We start from the raw sequence: 24381 nt of genomic DNA on the forward strand, positions 1-24381 counted from the left end.
GTGAAATCATCTCACAGAGTTACAGCTTTCCCCTCAAGAAGCCTTTCGCTAAGACACTTCTTGTGGAATTGGCAAAGTGATATTTGGAAGCCCATAGAGGGCTATGGTGAAAAAGGAAATATCCTCAGATGAAATCTGGAAAGAAGCTTTCTGAGAAACTGCTCTGTGATGTGTGACTTCCACTCACAGAGTTACATCTGTATTTCGTGGATCTCTTTGCTAGCCTTATTTCTGTGGAATCTGAGAGCAGATATTTCGGATCCCTTTGAAGACTATAGGGTCAAAGGAAATATCCTCCGATAACAAAGAGAAAGAAGCTTTCTGAGAAACTTCTTTGTGTTCTGTGAAATCATCTCACAGAGTTACAGCTTTCCCCTCAAGAAGCCTTTCGCTAAGACAGTTCTTGTGGAATTGGCAAAGGGATATTTGGAAGCCCATAGAGGGCTATGGTGAAAAAGGAATTATCCTCAGATGAAATCTGGAAAGAAGCTTTCTGAGAAACTGCTCTGTGATGTGTGACTTCCAATCACAGAGTTACATCTGTATTTCGTGGATCTCTTTGCTAGCCTTATTTATGTGGAATCTGAGAACAGATATTTCGGATCCCTTTTAAGACTATAGGGCCAAAGGAAATATCCTCCGATAAGAAAGAGAAAGAAGCTTTCTGAGAAACTTCTTTGTGTTCTTTGAAATCATCTCACAGAGTTACAGCTTTCCCCTCAAGAAACCTTTCGCTAAGACAGTTTTTGTGCAATTGGCAAAGTGATATTTGGGAGCCCATACAGGACTATGGTGAAAAAGGAAATATCCTCAGATGAAATCTGGAAAGAAGCTTTCTGAGAAACTGCTTAGTGTTCTGTTAATTCATCTCACAGAGTTACATCTGTATTTCGTGGATCTCTTTGCTAGCCTTATTTCTGTGGAATCTGAGAACAGATATTTCGGATCCATTTGAAGACTATAGGGCCAAAGGAAATATCCTCCGATAACAAAGAGAAAGAAGCTTTCTGAGAAACTTCTTTGTGTTCTGTGAAATCATCTCACAGAGTTACAGCTTTCCCCTCAAGAAGCCTTTCGCTAAGACAGTTCTTGTGGAATTGGCAAAGGGATATTTGGAAGCCCATAGGGGGCTATGGTGAAAAAGGAAATATCCTCAGATGAAATCTGGAAAGAAGCTTTCTGAGAAACTGCTCTGTGATGTGTGACTTCCACTCACAGAGTTACATCTGTATTTCGTGGATCTCTTTGCTAGCCTTATTTCTGTGGAATCTGAGAACAGATATTTCCGATCCCTTTGAAGACTATAGGGCCAAAGGAAATATCCTCCGATAACAAAGAGAAAGAAGCTTTCTGAGAAACTTCTTTGTGTTCTGTGAAATCATCTCACAGAGTTACAGCTTTCCACTCAAGAAGCCTTTCGCTAAGACAGTTCTTGTGGAATTGGCAAAGTGATATTTGGGAGCCCATACAGGACTATGGTGAAAAAGGAAATATCCTCAGATGAAATCTGGAAAGAAGCTTTCTGAGAAACTGCTTAGTGTTCTGTTAGTTCATCTCACAGAGTTACATCTGTATTTCGTGGATCTCTTTGCTAGCCTTATTTCTGTGGAATCTGAGAACAGATATTTCGGATCCCTTTGAAGTCTATAGGGCCAAAGGAAATATCCTCCGATAACAAAGAGAAAGAAGCTTTCTGAGAAACTTCTTTGTGTTCTGTGAAATCATCTCACAGAGTTACAGCTTTCCACTCAAGAAGCCTTTCGCTAAGACAGTTCTTGTGGAATTGGCAAAGGGATATTTGGGAGCCCATAGAGGCCTATGGTGAAAAAGGAAATATCCTCAGATGAAATCTGGAAAGAAGCTTTCTGAGAAACTGCTTAGTGTTCTGTTAATTCATCTCACAGAGTTACATCTGTATTTCGTGGATGTCTTTGCTAGCCTTATTTTTGTGGAATCTGAGAACAGATATTTCGGATCCCTTTGAAGACTATAGGGCCAAAGGAAATATCCTCCGATAACAAAGAGAAAGAAGCTTTCTGAGAAACTTCTTTGTGTTCTGTGAAATCATCTCACAGAGTTACAGCTTTCCCCTCAAGAAGCCTTTCGCTAAGACACGTCTTGTGGAATTGGCAAAGTGATATTTGGAAGCCCATAGAGGGCTATGGTGAAAAAGGAAATATCCTCAGATGAAATCTGGAAAGAAGCTTTCTGTGAAACTGCTCTGTGATGTGTGACTTCCACTCACAGAGTTACATCTGTATTTCGTGGATCTCTTTGCTAGCCTTATTTCTGTGGAATCTGAGAGCAGATATTTCGGATCCCTTTGAAGACTATAGGGCCAAAGGAAATATCCTCCGATAACAAAGAGAAAGAAGCTTTCTGAGAAACTTCTTTGTGTTCTGTGAAATCATCTCACAGAGTTACAGCTTTCCCATCAAGAAGCCTTTCGTTAAGACAGTTCTTGCGGAATTGGCAAAGGGATATTTGGAAACGCATAGAGGCCTATGGTGTAAAAGGAAATATCCACTGATGAAATCTGAAAAGAAGCTTTCTGAGAAACTGCTTAGTGTTCTCCTAATTCATCTCACAGAGTTACATCTGTATTTCGTGGATCTCTTTGCTAGCCTTATTTCTGTGGAATCTGAGAACAGATATTTCGGATCCCTTTGAAGATTATAGGGCCAAAGGAAATATCCTCCGATAACAAAGACAAAGAAGCTTTCTGAGAAACTTCTTTGTGTTCTGTGAAATCATCTCACAGAATTACAGCTTTCCCAGCAAGAAGCCTTTCGCTAAGACAGTTCTTGTGGAATTGGCAAAGTGATATTTGGGAGCCCATAGAGGCCTATGGTGAAAAAGGAAATATCCTCAGATGAAATCTGGAAAGAAGCTTTCTGAGAAACTGCTTAGTGTTCTGTTAATTCATCTCACAGAGTTACATCTGTATTTCGTGGATCTCTTTGCTAGCCTTATTTCTGTGGAATCTGAGAACAGATATTTCGGATCCCTTTGAAGACTATAGGGCCAAAGGAAATATCCTCCAATAACAAAGAGAAAGAAGCTTTCTGAGAAACTTCTTTGTGTTCTGTGAAATCATCTCACAGAGTTACAGCTTTCCCCACCAGAAGCCTTTCGGTAAGACAGTTCTTGTGGAATTTGCAAAGTGATATTTGGAAGCCCATAGAGGGCTATGGTGAAAAAGGAAATATCCTCAGATGAAATCTGGAAAGAAGCTTTCTGAGAAACTGCTCTGTGGTGTGTGACTTCCACTCACAGAGTTACATCTGTATTTCGTGGATCTCTTTGCTAGCCTTATTTCTGTGGAATCTGAGAACAGATATTTCGGATCCCTTTGAAGACTATAGGGCCAAAGGAAATATCCTCCGATAACAAAGAGAAAGAAGCTTTCTGAGAAACTTCTTTGTGTTCTGTGAAATCATCTCACAGAGTTACAGCTTTCCCCTCAAGAAGCCTTTCGTTAAGACAGTTCTTGTGGAATTGGCCAGGGGATATTTGGAAACGCATAGAGGCCTAAGGTGAAAAAGGAAATATCCTCAGATGAAATCTGAAAAGAAGCTTTCTGAGAAACTGCTTAGTGTTCTCCCAATTCATCTCACAGAGTTACATCTGTATTTCGTGGATCTCTTTGCTAGCCTTATTTCTGTGGAATCTGAGAACAGATATTTCGGATCCCTTTGAAGATTATAGGGCCAAAGGAAATATCCTCCGATAACAAAGAGAAAGAAGCTTTCTGAGAAACTTCTTTGTGTTCCGTGAAATCATCTCACAGAGTTACAGCTTTCCCCTCAAGAAGCCTTTCGCTAAGACAGTTCTTGTGGAATTGGCAAAGTGATATTTGGAAGCCCATAGAGGGCTATCGTGAAAAAGGAAATATCCTCAGATGAAATCTGGAAAGAAGCTTTCTGAGAAACTGCTCTGTGATGTGTGACTTCCACTCACAGAGTTACATCTGTATTTCGTGGATCTCTTTGCTAGCCTTATTTCTGTGGAATCTGAGAACAGATATTTCGGATCCCTTTGAAGACTATAGGGCCAAAGGAAATATCTTCAGATAACAAAAAGAAAGAAGCTTCCTGAGAAACTTCTTTGTGTTCTGTGAAATCATCTCACAGAGTTACAGCTTTCCCCTCAAGAAACCTTTCGCTAAGACAGTTCTTGTGGAATTGCAAAGTGATATTTGGAAGCCCTTAGAGGGCTATGGTGAAAAAGGAAATATCCTCAGATGAAATCTGGAAAGAAGCTTTCTGAGAAACTGCTCTGTGATGTGTGACTTCCACTCACAGAGTTACATCTGTATTTCTTGGATCTCTTTCCCAGCCTTATTTCTGTGGAATCTGAGAACAGATATTTCGGATCCCTTTGAAGACTATAGGGCCAAAGGAAATATCCTCCGATAACAAAGAGAAAGAAGCTTTCTGGGAAACTTCTTTGTGTTCTGTGAAATCATCTCACAGAGTTACAGCTTTCCCCTGAAGAAACCTTTCGCTAAGACAGTTCTTGTGGAATTGGCAAAGTGATATTTGGGAGCCCATACAGGACTATGGTGAAAAAGGAAATATCCTCAGATGAAATCTGGAAAGAAGCTTTCTGAGAAACTGCTTAGTGTTCTGTAAATTCATCTCACAGAGTTACATCTGTATTTCGTGGATCTCTTTGCTAGCCTTATTTCTGTGGAATCTGAGAACAGATATTTCGGATCCCTTTGAAGACTATAGGGCCAAAGGAAATATCCTCCGATAACAAAGAGAAAGAAGCTTTCTGAGAAACTTCTTTGTGTTCTGTGAAATCATCTCACAGAGTTACAGCTTTCCCCTCAAGAAGCCTTTCGCTAAGACAGTTCTTGTGGAATTGGCAAAGGGATATTTGGAAGCCCATAGGGGGCTATGGTGAAAAATGAAATATCCTCAGATGAAATCTGGAAAGAAGCTTTCTGAGAAACTGCTCTGTGATGTGTGACTTCCACTCACAGAGTTACATCTGTATTTCGTGGATCTCTTTGGTAGCCATATTTCTGTGGAATCTGAGAACAGATATTTCGGATCCCTTTGAAGACTATAGGGCCAAAGGAAATATCCTCCGATAACAAAGAGAAAGAAGCTTTCTGAGAAACTTCTTTGTGTTCTGTGAAATCATCTCACAGAGTTACAGCTTTCCACTCAAGAAGCCTTTCGCTGAGAGAGTTCTTGTGGAATTGGCAGAGGGATATTTGGGAGCCCATAGAGGCCTATGGTGAAAAAGGAAGTATCCTCAGATGAAATCTGGAAAGAAGCTTTCTGAGAAACTGCTTAGTGTTCTGTTAATTCATCTCGCAGAGTTACATCTGTATTTCGTGGATCTCTTTGCTAGCCTTATTTCTGTGGAATCTGAGAACAGATATTTCGGATCCCTTTGAAGACTATAGGGCCAAAGGAAATATCCTCCGATAACAAAGAGAAAGATGCTCTGAGAAACTTCTTTGTGTTCTGTGAAATCATCTCACAGTGTTACAGCTTTCCCTTCAAGAAGCCATTCCCTAAGACAGTTCTTGTGGAATTGGCAAAGTGATATTTGGAAGGCCATAGAGGACTATGGTGAAAAAGGAAATATCCTCAGATGAAATCTGGAAGGAAGCTTTCTGAGAAACTGCTTAGTGTTCTGTTAATTCATCTCACAGAGTTACATCTGTATTTCATGGATCTCTTGGCTAGCCTTATTTCTGTGGAATCTGAGAACAGATATTTCGGATCCATTTGAAGACTATAGGGCCAAAGGAAATATCCTCCGATAACAAAGAGAAAGAAGCTTTCTGAGAACCTTCTTTGTGTTTTGTGAAATCATCTCACAGAGTTACATCTTTCCACTCAAGAAGCCCTTCGCTAAGACAGTTCTTGTGGAATTGGCAAAAGGATATTTGGAAGCCCATAGAGGGCTATGGTGAAAAAGGAAATATCCTCAGATGAAATCTGGAAAGAAGATTTCTGAGAAACTGCTCTGTGATGTGTGACTTCCACTCACAGAGTTACATCTGTATTTCGTGGATCTCTTTGCTAGCCTTATTTCTGTGGAATCTGAGAACAGATATTTCGGATCCCTTTGAAGACTATAGGGCCAAAGGAAATATCCTCCGATAACAAAGAGAAAGAAGCTTTCTGAGAAACTTCTTTGTGTTCTGTGAAATCATCTCACAGAGTTACAGCTTTCCCTTCAAGAAGCCTTTCCCTTAGACAGTTCTTGTGGAATTGGCAAAGCGATATTTGGAAGCCCATAGAGGGCTATGGTGAAAAAGGAAATATCCTCAGATGAAATCTGGAAAGAAGCTTTCTGAGAAACTGCTTAGTGTTCTGTTAATTCACCTCACAGACTTACATCTGTATTTCGTGGATCTCTTTGCTAGCCTTATTTCTGTGGAATCTGAGAACAGATATTTCGGATCCCTTTGAAGACTATAGGTTCAAAGGAAATATCCTCCTATAACAAAGAGAAAGAAGCTTTCTGAGAAACTTCTTTGTGTTCTGTGAAATCATCTCACAGAGTTTCAGCTTTCCCTTCAAGAAGCCTTTTGCTAAGACAGTTCTTGTGGAATTGGCAAAGGGATATTTGGAAGCCCATAGAGGGCAATGGTGAAAAAGGAAATATCCTCAGATGAAATCTGGAAAGACGCTTTCTGAGAAACTGCTTAGTGTTCTGTTAATTCATCTCACAGAGTTACATCTGTATTTCGTGGATCTCTTTGCTAGCCTTATTTCTGTGGAATCTGAGAACAGATATTTCGGATCCCTTTGAAGACTATAGGGCCAAAGGAAATATCCTCCGATAACAAAGAGAAAGAAGCTTTCGGAGAAACTTCTTTGTGTTCTGTGAAATCATCTCACAGAGTTACAGCTTTCTCACCAGAAGCCTTTCGGTAAGACAGTTCTTGTGGAATTTGCAAAGTGATATTTGGAAGCCCATAGAGGGCTATGGTGAAAAAGGAAATATACTCAGATGAAATCTGAAAAGAAGCTTTCTGAGAAACTGCTCTGTGATGTGTGACTTCCACTCACAGAGTTACATCTGTATTTCGTGGATCTCTTTGCTAGCCTTATTTCTGTGGAATCTGAGAACAGATATTTCGGATCCCTTTGAAGACTATAGGGCCAAAGGAAATATCCTCCGACAACAAAGAGAAAGAAGCTTTCTGAGAAACTTCTTTGTGTTCTGTGAAATCATCTCACAGAGTTACAGCTTTCCCCTCAAGAAGCCTTTCGTTAAGACAGTTCTTGTGGAATTGGCAAAGGGATATTTGGAAACGCATAGAGGCCTATGGTGAAAAAGGAAATATCCTCAGATGAAATCTGAAAAGAAGCTTTCTGAGAAACTGCTTAGTGTTCTCCCAATTCATCTCACAGAGTTACATCTGTATTTCGTGGATCTCTTTGCTAGCCTTATTTCTGTGGAATCTGAGAACAGATATTTCGGATCCCTTTGAAGATTATAAGGCCAAAGGAAATATCCTCCGATAACAAAGAGAAAGAAGCTTTCTGAGAAACTTCTTTGTGTTCCGTGAAATCATCTCACAGAGTTACAGCTTTCCCCTCAAGAAGCCTTTCGCTAAGTCAGTTCTTGTGGAATTGGCACAGTGATATTTGGAAGCCCATAGAGGGCTATCGTGAAAAAGGAAATATCCTCAGATGAAATCTGTAAAGAAGCTTTCTGAGAAACTGCTCTGTGATGTGTGACTTCCACTCACAGAGTTACATCTGTATTTCGTGGATCTCTTTGCTAGCCTTATTTCTGTGGAATCTGAGAACAGATATTTCGGATCCCTTTGAAGACTATAGGGCCAAAGGAAATATCCTCAGATAACAAAGAGAAAGAAGCTTTCTGAGAAACTTCTTTGTGTTCTGTGAAATCATCTCACAGAGTTACAGCTTTCCCCTCAAGAAACCTTTCGCTAAGGCAGTTCTTGTGGAATTGGCAAAGTGATATTTGGGAGCCCATACAGGACTATGGTGAAAAAGGAAATATCCTCAGATGAAATCTGGAAAGAAGCTTTCTGAGAAACTGCTTAGTGTTCTGTTAATTCATCTCACAGAGTTACATCTGTATTTCGCGGATCTCTTTGCTAGCCTTATTTCTGTGGAATCTGAGAACAGATATTTCGGATCCCTTGAAGACTATAGGGCCAAAGGAAATATCCTCCGATAACAAAGAGAAAGAAGCTTTCTGAGAAACTTCTTTGTGTTCTGTGAAATCATCTCACAGAGTTACAGCTTTCCCCTCAAGAAGCCTTTCGCTAAGACAGTTCTAGTGGAATTGGCAAAGGGATATTTGGAAGCCCATAGGGGGCTATGGTGAAAAAGGAAATATCCTCAGATGAAATCTGGAAAGAAGCTTTCTGAGAAACTGCTCTGTGATGTGTGACTTCCACTCACAGAGTTACATCTGTATTTCGTGGATCTCTTTGCTAGCCTTATTTCTGTGGAATCTGAGAACAGATATTACGGATCCCTTTGAAGACTATAGGGCCAAAGGAAATATCCTCCGATAACAAAGAGAAAGAAGCTTTCTGAGAAACTTCTTTGTGTTCTGTGAAATCATCTCACAGAGTTACAGCTTTCCCCTTAGGAAGCCTTTCGCTAAGACAGTTCTTGTGGAATTGCAAAGTGATATTTGGAAGCCCTTAGAGGGCTATGGTGAAAAAGGAAATATCCTCAGATGAAATCTGGAAAGAAGCTTTCTGAGAAACTGCTCTGTGATGTGTGACTTCCACTCACAGAGTTACATCTGTATTTCTTGGATCTCTTTCCCAGCCTTATTTCTGTGGAATCTGAGAACAGATATTTTGGATCCCTTTGAAGACTATAGGGCCAAAGGAAATATCCTCCGATAACAAAGAGAAAGAAGCTTTCTGAGAAACTTCTTTGTGTTCTGTGAAATCATCTCACAGAGTTACAGCTTTCCCCTCCAGAAGCCTTTCGCTAAGACAGTTCTTGTGGAATCAGCAAAGGGATATTTGGAAGCCCATAGAGGCCTATGGTGAAAAAGGAAATATCCTCAGATGGAACCTGGAAAGAAGCTTTCTGAGAAACTGGTTAGTGTTCTGTTAATTCATCCCAGAGAGTTACATCTGTATTTCCTGGATCTCTTGGCTAGTCTTATTTCTGTGGAATCTGAGAACAGATATTTCGGATCCCTTTGAAGACTATAGGGCCAAAGGAAATATCCTCCGACAACAAAGAGAAAGAAGCTTTCTGAGGAACTTCTTTGTGTTCTGTGAAATATTCTCACAGAGTTACAGCTTTCCCTTCAAGAAGCCTTTCGCTAAGACAGTTCTTGTGGAATTGGCAAAGGGATATTTGGGAGCCCATAGAGACCTATGTTGAAAAAGGAAATATCCTCAGATGAAATCTGGAAAGAAGCTTTCTGAGAAACTGCTTAGTGTTCTGTTAATTCATCTCACAGAGTTACATCTGTATTTCGTGGATCTCTTTGCTAGCCTTATTTCTGTGGAATCTGAGAACAGATATTTCCGATCCCTTTGAAGACTATAGGGCCAAAGGAAATATCCTCCGATAACAAAGAGAAAGAAGCTTTCTGAGAAACTTCTTTGTGTTCTGTGAAATCATCTCACAGAGTTACAGCTTTCTCTTCAAGAAGCCTTTCGCTAAGACAGTTCTTGTGGAATTGGCAAAGGGATATTTGGAAGCCCATAGAGAGCAATGGTGAAAAAGGAAATATCCTCAGATGAAATCTGGAAAGAAGCTTTCTGAGAAACTGCTCTGTGATGTGTGACTTCCACTCAAAGAGTTACATCTGTATTTCGTGGATCTCTTTGCCAGCCTTATTTCTGTGGAATCTGAGAACAGATATTTCGGATCCCTTTGAAGACTATAGGGCCAAAGGAAATATCCTCCGATAACAAAGAGAAAGAATCTTTCTGGGAAACTTCTTTGTGTTCTGTGAAATCATCTCACAGAGTTACAGCTTTCCACTAAAGAAGCCTTTCGGTAAGACAGTTCTTGTGGAATTGGCAAAGGGATATTTGGGAGCCCATAGAGGCCTATGATGAAAAAGGAAATATCCTCAGATGAAATCTGGAAAGAAGCTTTCTGAGAAACTGCTTAGTGTTCTGTTAATTCATCTCACAGAGTTACATCTGTATTTCGTGATTCTCTTGGCTAGCCTTATTTCTGTGGAATCTGAGAACAGATATTTCGGATCCCTTTGAAGACTATAGGGCCAAAGGAAATATCCTCCGATAACAAAGAGAAAGAAGCTTTCTGAGAAACTTCTTTGTGTTCTGTGAAATCATCTCACAGAGTTACAGCTTTCCCTTCAAGAAGCCTTTCGCTAAGACAGTTCTTGTGGAATTGGCAAAGGGATATTTGGAAGCACATAGAGGGCAATGGTGAAAAAGGAAATATCCTCCGATGAAATCTGGAAAGAAGCTTTCTGAGAAACTGCTCTGTGATGTGTGACTTCCACTCACAGAGTTACATCTGTATTTCGTGGATCTCTTTGCCAGCCTTATTTCTGTGGAATCTGATAACAGATATTTCGGATCCCTTTGAAGACTATAGGGCCAAAGGAAATATCCTCCGATAACAAAGAGAAAGAAGCTTTCTGGGAAACTTCTTTGTGTTCTGTGAAATCATCTCACAGAGTTACAGCTTTCCACTCCAGAAGCCTTTCGCTAAGACAGTTCTTGTGGAATTGGCAAAGGGATATTTGGGAGCCCATACAGGTCTATGGTGAAAAAGGAAATATCCTCAGATGAAATCTGGAAAGAAGCTTTCTGAGAAACTGCTTAGTGTTCTGTTAATTCATCTCACAGAGTTACATCTGTATTTCGTGGATCTCTTTGCTAGCCTTATTTCTGTGGAATCTGAGAACAGATATTTCGGATCCATTTGAAGACTATAGGGCCAAAGGAAATATCCTCCGATAACAAAGAGAAAGAAGCTTTCTGAGAAACTTCTTTGTGTTCTGTGAAATCATCTCACAGAGTTACAGCTTTCCCCTCAAGAAACCTTTCGCTAAGACAGTTCTTGTGGAATTGGCAAAGGGATATTTGGAAGCCCATAGAGGGCTAAGGTGAAAAAGGAAATATCCTCAGATGAAATCTGGAAAGAAGCTTTCTGAGAAACTGCTCTGTGATGTGTGACTTCCACTCACAGAGTTACATCTGTATTTCGTGGATCTCTTTGCTAGCCTTATTTCTGTGGAATCTGAGAACAGATATTTCCGATCCCTTTGAAGACTATAGGGCCAAAGGAAATATCCTCCGATAACAAAGAGAAAGAAGCTTTCTGAGAAACTTCTTTGTGTTCTGTGAAATCATCTCACAGAGTTACAGCTTTCCACTCAAGAAGCCTTTCGCTAAGACAGTTCTTGTGGAATTGGCAAAGGGATATTTGGGAGCCCATAGAGGCCTATGGTGAAAAAGGAAATATCCTCACATGAAATCTGGAAAGAAGCTTTCTGAGAAACTGCTTAGTGTTCTGTTAATACATCTCACAGAGTTACATCTGTATTTCGTGGATCTCTTTGCCAGCCTTATTTCTGTGGAATCTGAGAACAGATATTTCGGATCCCTTTGAAGACTATAGGGCCAAAGGAAATATCCTCCGATAACAAAGAGAAAGAAGCTTTCTGAGAAATTTCTTTGTGTTCTGTGAAATCATCTCACAGATTTACAGCTTTCCCTTCAAGAAGCCTTTCCCTTAGACAGTTCTTGTGAAATTGGCAAAGGGATATTTGGAAGCCCATATATGGCTATGGTGAAAAAGGTAATATCCTCAGAGGAAATCTGGAAAGAAGCTTTCTGAGAAACTGCTTAGTGTTCTGTTAATTCACCTCACAGAGTTACATCTGTATTTCGTGGATCTCTTTGCTAGCCTTATTTCTGTGGAATCTGAGAACAGATATTTCGGATCCCTTTGAAGACTATAGGGTCAAAGGAAATATCCTCCGATAACAAAGAGAAAGAAGCTTTCTGAGAAACTTCTTTGTGTTCTGTGAAATCATCTCACAGAGTTACAGGTTTCCCCTCAAGAAGCCTTCCGCTAAGACAGTTCTTGTGGAATTGGCAAAGGGATATTTGGAAGGCCATAGTGGGCTACGGTGAAAAAGGAAATATCCTCAGATGAAATCTGGAAAGAAGCTTTCTGAGAAACTGCTCTGTGATGTGTGACTTCCACTCACAGAGTTACATCTGTATTTCGTGGATCTCTTTGCTAGCCTTATTTCTGTGGAATCTGAGAACAGATATTTCGGATCCCTTTGAAGACTATAGGACCAAAGGAAATATCCTCCGATAACAAAGAGAAAGAAGCTTTCTGAGAAACTTCTTTGTGTTCTGTGAAATCATCTCACAGAGTTACAGCTTTCCACTCAAGAAGCCTTTCGCTAAGACAGTTCTTGTGGAATTGGCAAAGTGATATTTGGGAGCCCATACAGGACTATGGTGAAAAAGGAAATATCCTCAGATGAAATCTGGAAAGAAGCTTTCTGAGAAACTGCTTAGTGTTCTGTTAATTCATCTCACAGAGTTACATCTGTATTTCGTGGATCTCTTTGCTAGCCTTATTTCTGTGGAATCTGAGAACAGATATTTCGGATCCCTTTGAAGACTATAGGGCCAAAGGAAATATCCTCCGATAACAAAGAGAAAGAAGCTTTCTGAGAAACTTCTTTGTTTTCTGTGAAATCAGCTCACAGAGTTACAGCTTTCCCTTCAAGAAGCCTTTCACTAAGACAGTTCTTGTGGAATTGGCAAAGTGATATTTGGAAGCCCATAGAGGGCTATGGTGAAAAAGGAAATATCCTCAGATGAAATCTGGAAAGAAGCTTTCTGAGAAACTGCTCTGTGATGTGTGACTTCCGCTTCCGGAGTTACATCTGTATTTCGTGGATCTCTTTGCTAGCCTTCTTTCTGTGGAATCTGAGAACAGATATTTTGGATCCCTTTGAAGACTATAGGGCCAAAGGAAATATCCTCCGATAACAAAGACAAAGAAGCTTTCTGAGAGACTTCTTTGTGTTCTGTGAAATCATCTCACAGAGTTACAGCTTTCCACTCAAGAAGCCTTTCGCTAAGACAGTTCTTGTGGAATCGGCAAAGGGATATTTGGAAGCCCATAGAGGCCTATGGTGAAAAAGGAAATATCCTCAGATGGAATCTGGAAAGAAGCTTTCTGAGAAACTGCTTAGTGTTCTGTTAATTCATCTCACAGAGTTACATCTGTATTTCGTGGATCTCTTGGCTAGTCTTATTTCTGTGGAATCTGAGAACAGATATTTCGGATCCCTTTGAAGACTATAGGGCCAAAGGAAATATCCTCCGATAACAAAGAGAAAGAAGCTTTCTGAGAAACTTCTTTGTGTTCTGTGAAATCATCTCACAGAGTTACAGCTTTCCCCTCAAGAAGCCTATCGCTAAGACAGTTCTTGTGGAATTGGCAAAGGGATATTTGGAAGCCCATAGAGGGCTATGGTGAAAAAGGAAATATCCTCAGATGAAATCTGGAAAGAAGCTTTCTGAGAAACTGCTCTGTGATGTGTGACTTTCACTCACAGAGTTACATCTGTATTTCCTGGATCTCTTGGCTAGCCTTATTTCTGTGGAATCTGAGAACAGATATTTCGGATCCCTTTGAATACTATAGGGCCAAAGGAAATATCCTCCGATAACAAAGAGAAAGAAGCTTTCTGAGGAACTTCTTTGTGTTCTGTGAAATCATCTCACAGAGTTTCAGCTTTCCCCTCAAGAAGCCTTTCGCTAAGACAGTTCTTGTGGAATTGGCAAAGGGATATTTGGGAGCCCATAGAGGCCTATGGTGAAAAAGGAAATATCCTCAGATGAAATCTGGAAAGAAGCTTTCTGAGAAACTGCTCTGTGATGTGTGACTTCCACTTACAGAGTTACATCTGTATTTCCTGGATCTCTTTGCTAGCCTTATTTCTGTGGAATCTGAGAACAGATATTTCGGATCCTCTTGAAGACTATAGGGCCAAAGGAAATATCCTCCGATAACAAAGAGAAAGAAGCTTTCTGAGAAACTTCTTTGTGTTCTGTGAAATCATCTCACAGAGTTACAGCTTTCCCCTCAAGAAGCCTTTCGCTGAGACAGTTCTTGTGGAATCGGCAAAGGGATATTTGGTAGCCCATAGTGGCCTTTGGTGAAAAAGGAAATATTCTCAGATGGAATCTCGAAAGAAGCATTCTGAGAAACTGCTTAGTGTTTTGTTAATTCATCTCACAGAGTTACATCTGTATTTCGTGGATCTCTTTGCTAGCCTTATTTCTGTGGAATCTGAGAACAGATATTTCGGATCCCTTTGAAGACTATAGGGCCAAAGGAAATATCCTCCGATAACAAAGAGAAAGAAGCTTTCTGGGAAACTTCTTTGTGTTCTGTGAAATCATCTCACAGAGTTACAGCTTTCCCCTCCAGAAGCCTTTCGCTAAGACAGTTCTTCTGGAATTGGCAAAGGGATATTTGGGAGCCCATAGAGGCCTATGGTGAAAAAGGAAATATCCACAGATGAAATCTGCAAAGAAGCTTTCTGAGAAACTGCTTAGTGTTCTGTTAATTCATCTCACAGAGTTACATCTGTATTTCGTGGATCACTTTGCTAGCCTTATTTCTGTGGAATCTGAGAACAGATATTTCGGATCCCTTTGAAGACTATGGGGCCAAAGGAAATATCCTCCGATAAGAAAGAGAAAGAAGCTTTCTGAGAAACTTCTTTGTGTTCTGTGAAATCATCTCACAGAGTTACAGCTTTCCCGTCAAGGAGCCTTTCGTTAAGACAGTTCTTGTGGAATTGGCAAAGGGATATTTGGAAACGCGTAGAGGCCTATGGTGAAAAAGGAAATATCCACTGATGAAATCTGAAAAGAAGCTTTCTGAGAAACTGCTTAGTTTTCTCCTAATTCATCTCACAGAGTTACATCTGTATTTCGTGGATCTCTTTGCTAGCCTTATTTCTGTGGAATCTGAGAACAGATATTTCGGATCCCTTTGAAGACTATAGGGCCAAAGGAAATATCCTCCGATAACAAAGAGAAAGAAGCTTTCTGAGAAACTTCTTTGTGTCTGTGAAATCATCTCACCGAGTTACAGCATTCCACTCAAGAAGCCTTTCGCTAAGACAGTTCTTGTGGAATTGGCAAAGGGATATTTGGGAGCCCATAGAGGGCTACGGTGAAAAAGGAAATATACTCAGATGAAATCTGGAAAGAAGCTTTCGGAGAAACTGCTTAGTGTTCTGTTAATTCATCTCACAGAGTCACATCTGTATGTCGTGGATCTCTTTGCTAGCCTTATCTCTGTGGAATCTAAGAACAGATATTTCGGATCCCTTTGAAGACTATAGGGCCAAAGGAAATATCCTCCGATAACAAAGAGAAAGAAGCTTTCTGAGAAACTTCTTTGTGTTCTGTGAAATCATCTCACAGAGTTACAGCTTTCCCCTCAAGAAACCTTTCGCTAAGACAGTTCTTGTGGAATTGGCAAAGGGATATTTGGAAGCCCATAGAGGGCTAAGGTGAAAAAGGAAATATCCTCAGATGAAATCTGGAAAGAAGCTTTCTGAGAAACTGCTCTGTGATGTGTGACTTCCACTCACAGAGTTACATCTGTATTTCGTGGATCTCTTTGCTAGCCTTATTTCTGTGGAATCTGAGAACAGATATTTCCGATCCCTTTGAAGACTATAGGGCCAAAGGAAATATCCTCCGATAACAAAGAGAAAGAAGTTTTCTGAGAAACTTCTTTGTGTTCTGTGAAATCATCTCACAGAATTACAGCTTTCCACTCAAGAAGCCTTTCGCTAAGACAGTTCTTGTGGAATTGGCAAAGGGATATTTGGGAGCCCGTAGAGGCCTATGGTGAAAAAGGAAATATCCTCACATGAAATCTGGAAAGAAGCTTTCTGAGAAACTGCTTAGTGTTCTGTTAATACATCTCACAGAGTTACATCTGTATTTCGTGGATCTCTTTGCCAGCCTTATTTCTGTGGAATCTGAGAACAGATATTTCGGATCCCTTTGAAGACTATAGGGCCAAAGGAAATATCCTCCGATAACAAAGAGAAAGAAGCTTTCTGAGAAATTTCTTTGTGTTCTGTGAAATCATCTCACAGAGTTACAGCTTTCCCTTCAAGAAGCCTTTCCCTTAGACAGTTCTTGTGAAATTGGCAAAGGGATATTTGGAAGCCCTTATATGGCTATGGTGAAAAAGGTAATATCCTCAGAGGAAATCTGGAAAGAAGCTTTCTGAGAAACTGCTTAGTGTTCTGTTAATTCACCTCACAGAGTTACATCTGTATTTCGTGGATCTCTTTGCTAGCCTTATTTCTGTGGAATCTGATAACAGATATTTCGGATCCCTTTGAAGACTATAGGGTCAAAGGAAATATCCTCCGATAACAAAGAGAAAGAAGCTTTCTGAGAAACTTCTTTGTGTTCTGTGAAATCATCTCACAGAGTTACAGCTTTCCCCTCAAGAAGCCTTCCGCTAAGACAGTTCTTGTGGAATTGGCAAAGGGATATTTGGAAGGCCATAGTGGGCTATGGTGAAAAAGGAAATATCCTCATATGAAATCTGGAAAGAAGCTTTCTGAGAAACTGCTTTGTGATGTGTGACTTCCACTCACAGAGTTACATCTGTATTTCGTGGATCTCTTTGCTAGCCTTATTTCTGTGGAATCTGAGAACAGATATTTCCGATCCCTTTGAAGACTATAGGGCCAAAGGAAATATCCTCCGATAACAAAGAGAAAGAAGCTTTCTGAGAAACTTCTTTGTGTTCTGTGAAATCATCTCACAGAGTTACAGCTTTCCACTCAAGAAGCCTTTCGCTAAGACAGTTCTTGTGGAATTGGCAAAGTGATATTTGGGAGCCCATACAGGACTATGGTGAAAAAGGAAATATCCTCAGATGAAATCTGGAAAGAAGCTTTCTGAGAAACTGCTTAGTGTTCTGTTAATTCATCTCACAGAGTTACATCTGTATTTCGTGGATCTCTTTGCTAGCCTTATTTCTGTGGAATCTGAGAACAGATATTTCGGATCCCTTTGAAGTCTATAGGGCCAAAGGAAATATCCTCCGATAACAAAGAGAAAGAAGCTTTCTGAGAAACTTCTTTGTTTTCTGTGAAATCAGCTCACAGAGTTACAGCTTTCCCTTCAAGAAGCCTTTCACTAAGACAGTTCTTTGTGGAATTGGCAAAGTGATATTTGGAAGCCCATAGAGGGCTATGGTGAAAAAGGAAATATCCTCAGATGAAATCTGGAAAGAAGCTTTCTGAGAAACTGCTCTGTGATGTGTGACTTCCGCTTCCGGAGTTACATCTGTATTTCGTGGATCTCTTTGCTAGCCTTAATTCTGTGGAATCTGAGAACAGATATTTTGGATCCCTTTGAAGACTATAGGGCCAAAGGAAATATCCTCCGATAACAAAGAGAAAGAAGCTTTCTGAGAAACTTCTTTGTGTTCTGTGAAATCATCTCACAGAGTTACAGCTTTCCACTCAAGAAGCCTTTCGCTAAGACAGTTCTTGTGGAATCGGCAAAGGGATATTTGGAAGCCCATAGAGGCCTATGGTGAAAAAGGAAATATCCTCAGATGGAATCTGGAAAGAAGCTTTCTGAGAAACTGCTTAGTGTTCTGTTAATTCATCTCACAGAGTTACATCTGTATTTCGTGGATCTCTTGGCTAGTCTTATTTCTGTGGAATCTGAGAACAGATATTTCGGATCCCTTTGAAGACTATAGGGCCAAAGGAAATATCCTCCGATAACAAAGAGAAAGAAGCTTTCTGAGAAACTTCTTTGTGTTCTGTTAAATCATCTCACAGAGTTACAGCTTTCCCCTCAAGAAGCCTATCGCTAAGACAGTTCTTGTGGAATTGGCAAAGGGATATTTGGAAGCCCATAGAGGGCTATGGTGAAAAAGGAAATATCCTCAGATGAAATCTGGAAAGAAGCTTTCTGAGAAACTGCTCTGTGATGTGTGACTTTCACTCACAGAGTTACATCTGTATTTCCTGGATCTCTTGGCTAGCCTTATTTCTGTGGAATCTGAGAACAGATATTTCGGATCCCTTTGAAGACTATAGGGCCAAAGGAAATATCCTCCGATAACAAAGAGAAAGAAGCTTTCTGAGGAACTTCTTTGTGTTCTGTGAAATCATCTCACAGAGTTTCAGCTTTCCCCTCAAGAAGCCTTTCGCTAAGACAGTTCTTGTGGAATTGGCAAAGGGATATTTGGGAGCCCATAGAGGCCTATGGTGAAAAAGGAAATATCCTCAGATGAAATCTGGAAAGAAGCTTTCTGAGAAACTGCTCTGTGATGTGTGACTTCCACTTACAGAGTTACATCTGTATTTCCTGGATCTCTTTGCTAGCCTTATTTCTGTGGAATCTGAGAACAGATATTTCGGATCCTCTTGAAGACTATAGGGCCAAAGGAAATATCCTCCGATAACAAAGAGAAAGAAGCTTTCTGAGAAACTTCTTTGTGTTCTGTGAAATCATCTCACAGAGTTACAGCTTTCCCCTCAAGAAGCCTTTCGCTGAGACAGTTCTTGTGGAATCGGCAAAGGGATATTTGGTAGCCCATAGTGGCCTTTGGTGAAAAAGGAAATATTCTCAGATGGAATCTCGAAAGAAGCATTCTGAGAAACTGCTTAGTGTTTTGTTAATTCATCTCACAGAGTTACATCTGTATTTCGTGGATCTCTTTGCTAGCCTTATTTCTGTGGAATCTGAGAACAGATATTTCGGATCCCTTTGAAGACTATAGGGCCAAAGGAAATATCCTCCGATAACAAAGAGAAAGAAGCTTTCTGGGAAACTTCTTTGTGTTCTGTGAAATCATCTCACAGAGTTACAGCTTTCCCCTCCAGAAGCCTTTCGCTAAGACAGTTCTTCTGGAATTGGCAAAGGGATATTTGGGAGCCCATAGAGGCCTATGGTGAAAAAGGAAATATCCACAGATGAAATCTGCAAAGAAGCTTTCTGAGAAACTGCTTAGTGTTCTGTTAATTCATCTCACAGAGTTACATCTGTATTTCGTGGATCACTTTGCTAGCCTTATTTCTGTGGAATCTGAGAACAGATATTTCGGATCCCTTTGAAGACTATGGGGCCAAAGGAAATATCCTCCGATAAGAAAGAGAAAGAAGCTTTCTGAGAAACTTCTTTGTGTTCTGTGAAATCATCTCACAGAGTTACAGCTTTCCCCTCAAGAAACCTTTCGCTAAGACAGTTCTTGTGGAATTGGCAAAGGGATATTTGGAAGCCCTTAGAGGGCTATGGTGAAAAAGGAAATATCCTCAGATGAAATCTGGAAAGAAGCTTTCTGAGAAACTGCTCTGTGATGTGTGACTTCCACTCACAGAGTTACATCTGTATTTCGTGGATCTCTTTGCTAGCCTTATTTCTGTGGAATTTGAGAACAGATATTTCGGATCCCTTTGAAGACTATAGGACCAAAGGAAATATCCTCCGATAACAAAGAGAAAGAAGCTTTCTGAGAAACTTCTTTGTGTTCTGTGAAATCATCTCACAGAGTTACAGCTTTCCCCTCAAGAAGCCTTTCGCTGAGACAGTTCTTGTGGAATCGGCAAAGGGATATTTGGTAGCCCATAGTGGCCTTTGGTGAAAAAGGAAATATTCTCAGATGGAATCTCGAAAGAAGCATTCTGAGAAACTGCTTAGTGTTTTGTTAATTCATCTCACAGAGTTACATCTGTATTTCGTGGATCTCTTTGCTAGCCTTATTTCTGTGGAATCTGAGAACAGATATTTCGGATCCCTTTGAAGACTATAGGGCCAAAGGAAATATCCTCCGATAACAAAGAGAAAGAAGCTTTCTGGGAAACTTCTTTGTGTTCTGTGAAATCATCTCACAGAGTTACAGCTTTCCCCTCCAGAAGCCTTTCGCTAAGACAGTTCTTCTGGAATTGGCAAAGGGATATTTGGGAGCCCATAGAGGCCTATGGTGAAAAAGGAAATATCCACAGATGAAATCTGCAAAGAAGCTTTCTGAGAAACTGCTTAGTGTTCTGTTAATTCATCTCACAGAGTTACATCTGTATTTCGTGGATCACTTTGCTAGCCTTATTTCTGTGGAATCTGAGAACAGATATTTCGGATCCCTTTGAAGACTATGGGGCCAAAGGAAATATCCTCCGATAAGAAAGAGAAAGAAGCTTTCTGAGAAACTTCTTTGTGTTCTGTGAAATCATCTCACAGAGTTACAGCTTTCCCGTCAAGGAGCCTTTCGTTAAGACAGTTCTTGTGGAATTGGCAAAGGGATATTTGGAAACGCGTAGAGGCCTATGGTGAAAAAGGAAATATCCACTGATGAAATCTGAAAAGAAGCTTTCTGAGAAACTGCTTAGTTTTCTCCTAATTCATCTCACAGAGTTACATCTGTATTTCGTGGATCTCTTTGCTAGCCTTATTTCTGTGGAATCTGAGAACAGATATTTCGGATCCCTTTGAAGACTATAGGGCCAAAGGAAATATCCTCCGATAACAAAGAGAAAGAAGCTTTCTGAGAAACTTCTTTGTGTCTGTGAAATCATCTCACCGAGTTACAGCATTCCACTCAAGAAGCCTTTCGCTAAGACAGTTCTTGTGGAATTGGCAAAGGGATATTTGGGAGCCCATAGAGGGCTACGGTGAAAAAGGAAATATACTCAGATGAAATCTGGAAAGAAGCTTTCGGAGAAACTGCTTAGTGTTCTGTTAATTCATCTCACAGAGTCACATCTGTATGTCGTGGATCTCTTTGCTAGCCTTATCTCTGTGGAATCTAAGAACAGATATTTCGGATCCCTTTGAAGACTATAGGGCCAAAGGAAATATCCTCCGATAACAAAGAGAAAGAAGCTTTCTGAGAAACTTCTTTGTGTTCTGTGAAATCATCTCACAGAGTTACAGCTTTCCCCTCAAGAAACCTTTCGCTAAGACAGTTCTTGTGGAATTGGCAAAGGGATATTTGGAAGCCCATAGAGGGCTAAGGTGAAAAAGGAAATATCCTCAGATGAAATCTGGAAAGAAGCTTTCTGAGAAACTGCTCTGTGATGTGTGACTTCCACTCACAGAGTTACATCTGTATTTCGTGGATCTCTTTGCTAGCCTTATTTCTGTGGAATCTGAGAACAGATATTTCCGATCCCTTTGAAGACTATAGGGCCAAAGGAAATATCCTCCGATAACAAAGAGAAAGAAGTTTTCTGAGAAACTTCTTTGTGTTCTGTGAAATCATCTCACAGAATTACAGCTTTCCACTCAAGAAGCCTTTCGCTAAGACAGTTCTTGTGGAATTGGCAAAGGGATATTTGGGAGCCCGTAGAGGCCTATGGTGAAAAAGGAAATATCCTCACATGAAATCTGGAAAGAAGCTTTCTGAGAAACTGCTTAGTGTTCTGTTAATACATCTCACAGAGTTACATCTGTATTTCGTGGATCTCTTTGCCAGCCTTATTTCTGTGGAATCTGAGAACAGATATTTCGGATCCCTTTGAAGACTATAGGGCCAAAGGAAATATCCTCCGATAACAAAGAGAAAGAAGCTTTCTGAGAAATTTCTTTGTGTTCTGTGAAATCATCTCACAGAGTTACAGCTTTCCCTTCAAGAAGCCTTTCCCTTAGACAGTTCTTGTGAAATTGGCAAAGGGATATTTGGAAGCCCTTATATGGCTATGGTGAAAAAGGTAATATCCTCAGAGGAAATCTGGAAAGAAGCTTTCTGAGAAACTGCTTAGTGTTCTGTTAATTCACCTCACAGAGTTACATCTGTATTTCGTGGATCTCTTTGCTAGCCTTATTTCTGTGGAATCTGATAACAGATATTTCGGATCCCTTTGAAGACTATAGGGTCAAAGGAAATATCCTCCGATAACAAAGAGAAAGAAGCTTTCTGAGAAACTTCTTTGTGTTCTGTGAAATCATCTCACAGAGTTACAGCTTTCCCCTCAAGAAGCCTTCCGCTAAGACAGTTCTTGTGGAATTGGCAAAGGGATATTTGGAAGGCCATAGTGGGCTATGGTGAAAAAGGAAATATCCTCATATGAAATCTGGAAAGAAGCTTTCTGAGAAACTGCTTTGTGATGTGTGACTTCCACTCACAGAGTTACATCTGTATTTCGTGGATCTCTTTGCTAGCCTTATTTCTGTGGAATCTGAGAACAGATATTTCCGATCCCTTTGAAGACTATAGGGCCAAAGGAAATATCCTCCGATAACAAAGAGAAAGAAGCTTTCTGAGAAACTTCTTTGTGTTCTGTGAAATCATCTCACAGAGTTACAGCTTTCCACTCAAGAAGCCTTTCGCTAAGACAGTTCTTGTGGAATTGGCAAAGTGATATTTGGGAGCCCATACAGGACTATGGTGAAAAAGGAAATATCCTCAGATGAAATCTGGAAAGAAGCTTTCTGAGAAACTGCTTAGTGTTCTGTTAATTCATCTCACAGAGTTACATCTGTATTTCGTGGATCTCTTTGCTAGCCTTATTTCTGTGGAATCTGAGAACAGATATTTCGGATCCCTTTGAAGTCTATAGGGCCAAAGGAAATATCCTCCGATAACAAAGAGAAAGAAGCTTTCTGAGAAACTTCTTTGTTTTCTGTGAAATCAGCTCACAGAGTTACAGCTTTCCCTTCAAGAAGCCTTTCACTAAGACAGTTCTTTGTGGAATTGGCAAAGTGATATTTGGAAGCCCATAGAGGGCTATGGTGAAAAAGGAAATATCCTCAGATGAAATCTGGAAAGAAGCTTTCTGAGAAACTGCTCTGTGATGTGTGACTTCCGCTTCCGGAGTTACATCTGTATTTCGTGGATCTCTTTGCTAGCCTTAATTCTGTGGAATCTGAGAACAGATATTTTGGATCCCTTTGAAGACTATAGGGCCAAAGGAAATATCCTCCGATAACAAAGAGAAAGAAGCTTTCTGAGAAACTTCTTTGTGTTCTGTGAAATCATCTCACAGAGTTACAGCTTTCCACTCAAGAAGCCTTTCGCTAAGACAGTTCTTGTGGAATCGGCAAAGGGATATTTGGAAGCCCATAGAGGCCTATGGTGAAAAAGGAAATATCCTCAGATGGAATCTGGAAAGAAGCTTTCTGAGAAACTGCTTAGTGTTCTGTTAATTCATCTCACAGAGTTACATCTGTATTTCGTGGATCTCTTGGCTAGTCTTATTTCTGTGGAATCTGAGAACAGATATTTCGGATCCCTTTGAAGACTATAGGGCCAAAGGAAATATCCTCCGATAACAAAGAGAAAGAAGCTTTCTGAGAAACTTCTTTGTGTTCTGTTAAATCATCTCACAGAGTTACAGCTTTCCCCTCAAGAAGCCTATCGCTAAGACAGTTCTTGTGGAATTGGCAAAGGGATATTTGGAAGCCCATAGAGGGCTATGGTGAAAAAGGAAATATCCTCAGATGAAATCTGGAAAGAAGCTTTCTGAGAAACTGCTCTGTGATGTGTGACTTTCACTCACAGAGTTACATCTGTATTTCCTGGATCTCTTGGCTAGCCTTATTTCTGTGGAATCTGAGAACAGATATTTCGGATCCCTTTGAAGACTATAGGGCCAAAGGAAATATCCTCCGATAACAAAGAGAAAGAAGCTTTCTGAGGAACTTCTTTGTGTTCTGTGAAATCATCTCACAGAGTTTCAGCTTTCCCCTCAAGAAGCCTTTCGCTAAGACAGTTCTTGTGGAATTGGCAAAGGGATATTTGGGAGCCCATAGAGGCCTATGGTGAAAAAGGAAATATCCTCAGATGAAATCTGGAAAGAAGCTTTCTGAGAAACTGCTCTGTGATGTGTGACTTCCACTTACAGAGTTACATCTGTATTTCCTGGATCTCTTTGCTAGCCTTATTTCTGTGGAATCTGAGAACAGATATTTCGGATCCTCTTGAAGACTATAGGGCCAAAGGAAATATCCTCCGATAACAAAGAGAAAGAAGCTTTCTGAGAAACTTCTTTGTGTTCTGTGAAATCATCTCACAGAGTTACAGCTTTCCCCTCAAGAAGCCTTTCGCTGAGACAGTTCTTGTGGAATCGGCAAAGGGATATTTGGTAGCCCATAGTGGCCTTTGGTGAAAAAGGAAATATTCTCAGATGGAATCTCGAAAGAAGCATTCTGAGAAACTGCTTAGTGTTTTGTTAATTCATCTCACAGAGTTACATCTGTATTTCGTGGATCTCTTTGCTAGCCTTATTTCTGTGGAATCTGAGAACAGATATTTCGGATCCCTTTGAAGACTATAGGGCCAAAGGAAATATCCTCCGATAACAAAGAGAAAGAAGCTTTCTGGGAAACTTCTTTGTGTTCTGTGAAATCATCTCACAGAGTTACAGCTTTCCCCT

The sequence above is a fragment of the Macaca fascicularis genome, chromosome 17 (assembly GCF_037993035.2).
Source record: "Macaca fascicularis isolate 582-1 chromosome 17, T2T-MFA8v1.1".
NCBI classification, from domain to species: domain Eukaryota; kingdom Metazoa; phylum Chordata; class Mammalia; order Primates; family Cercopithecidae; genus Macaca; species Macaca fascicularis.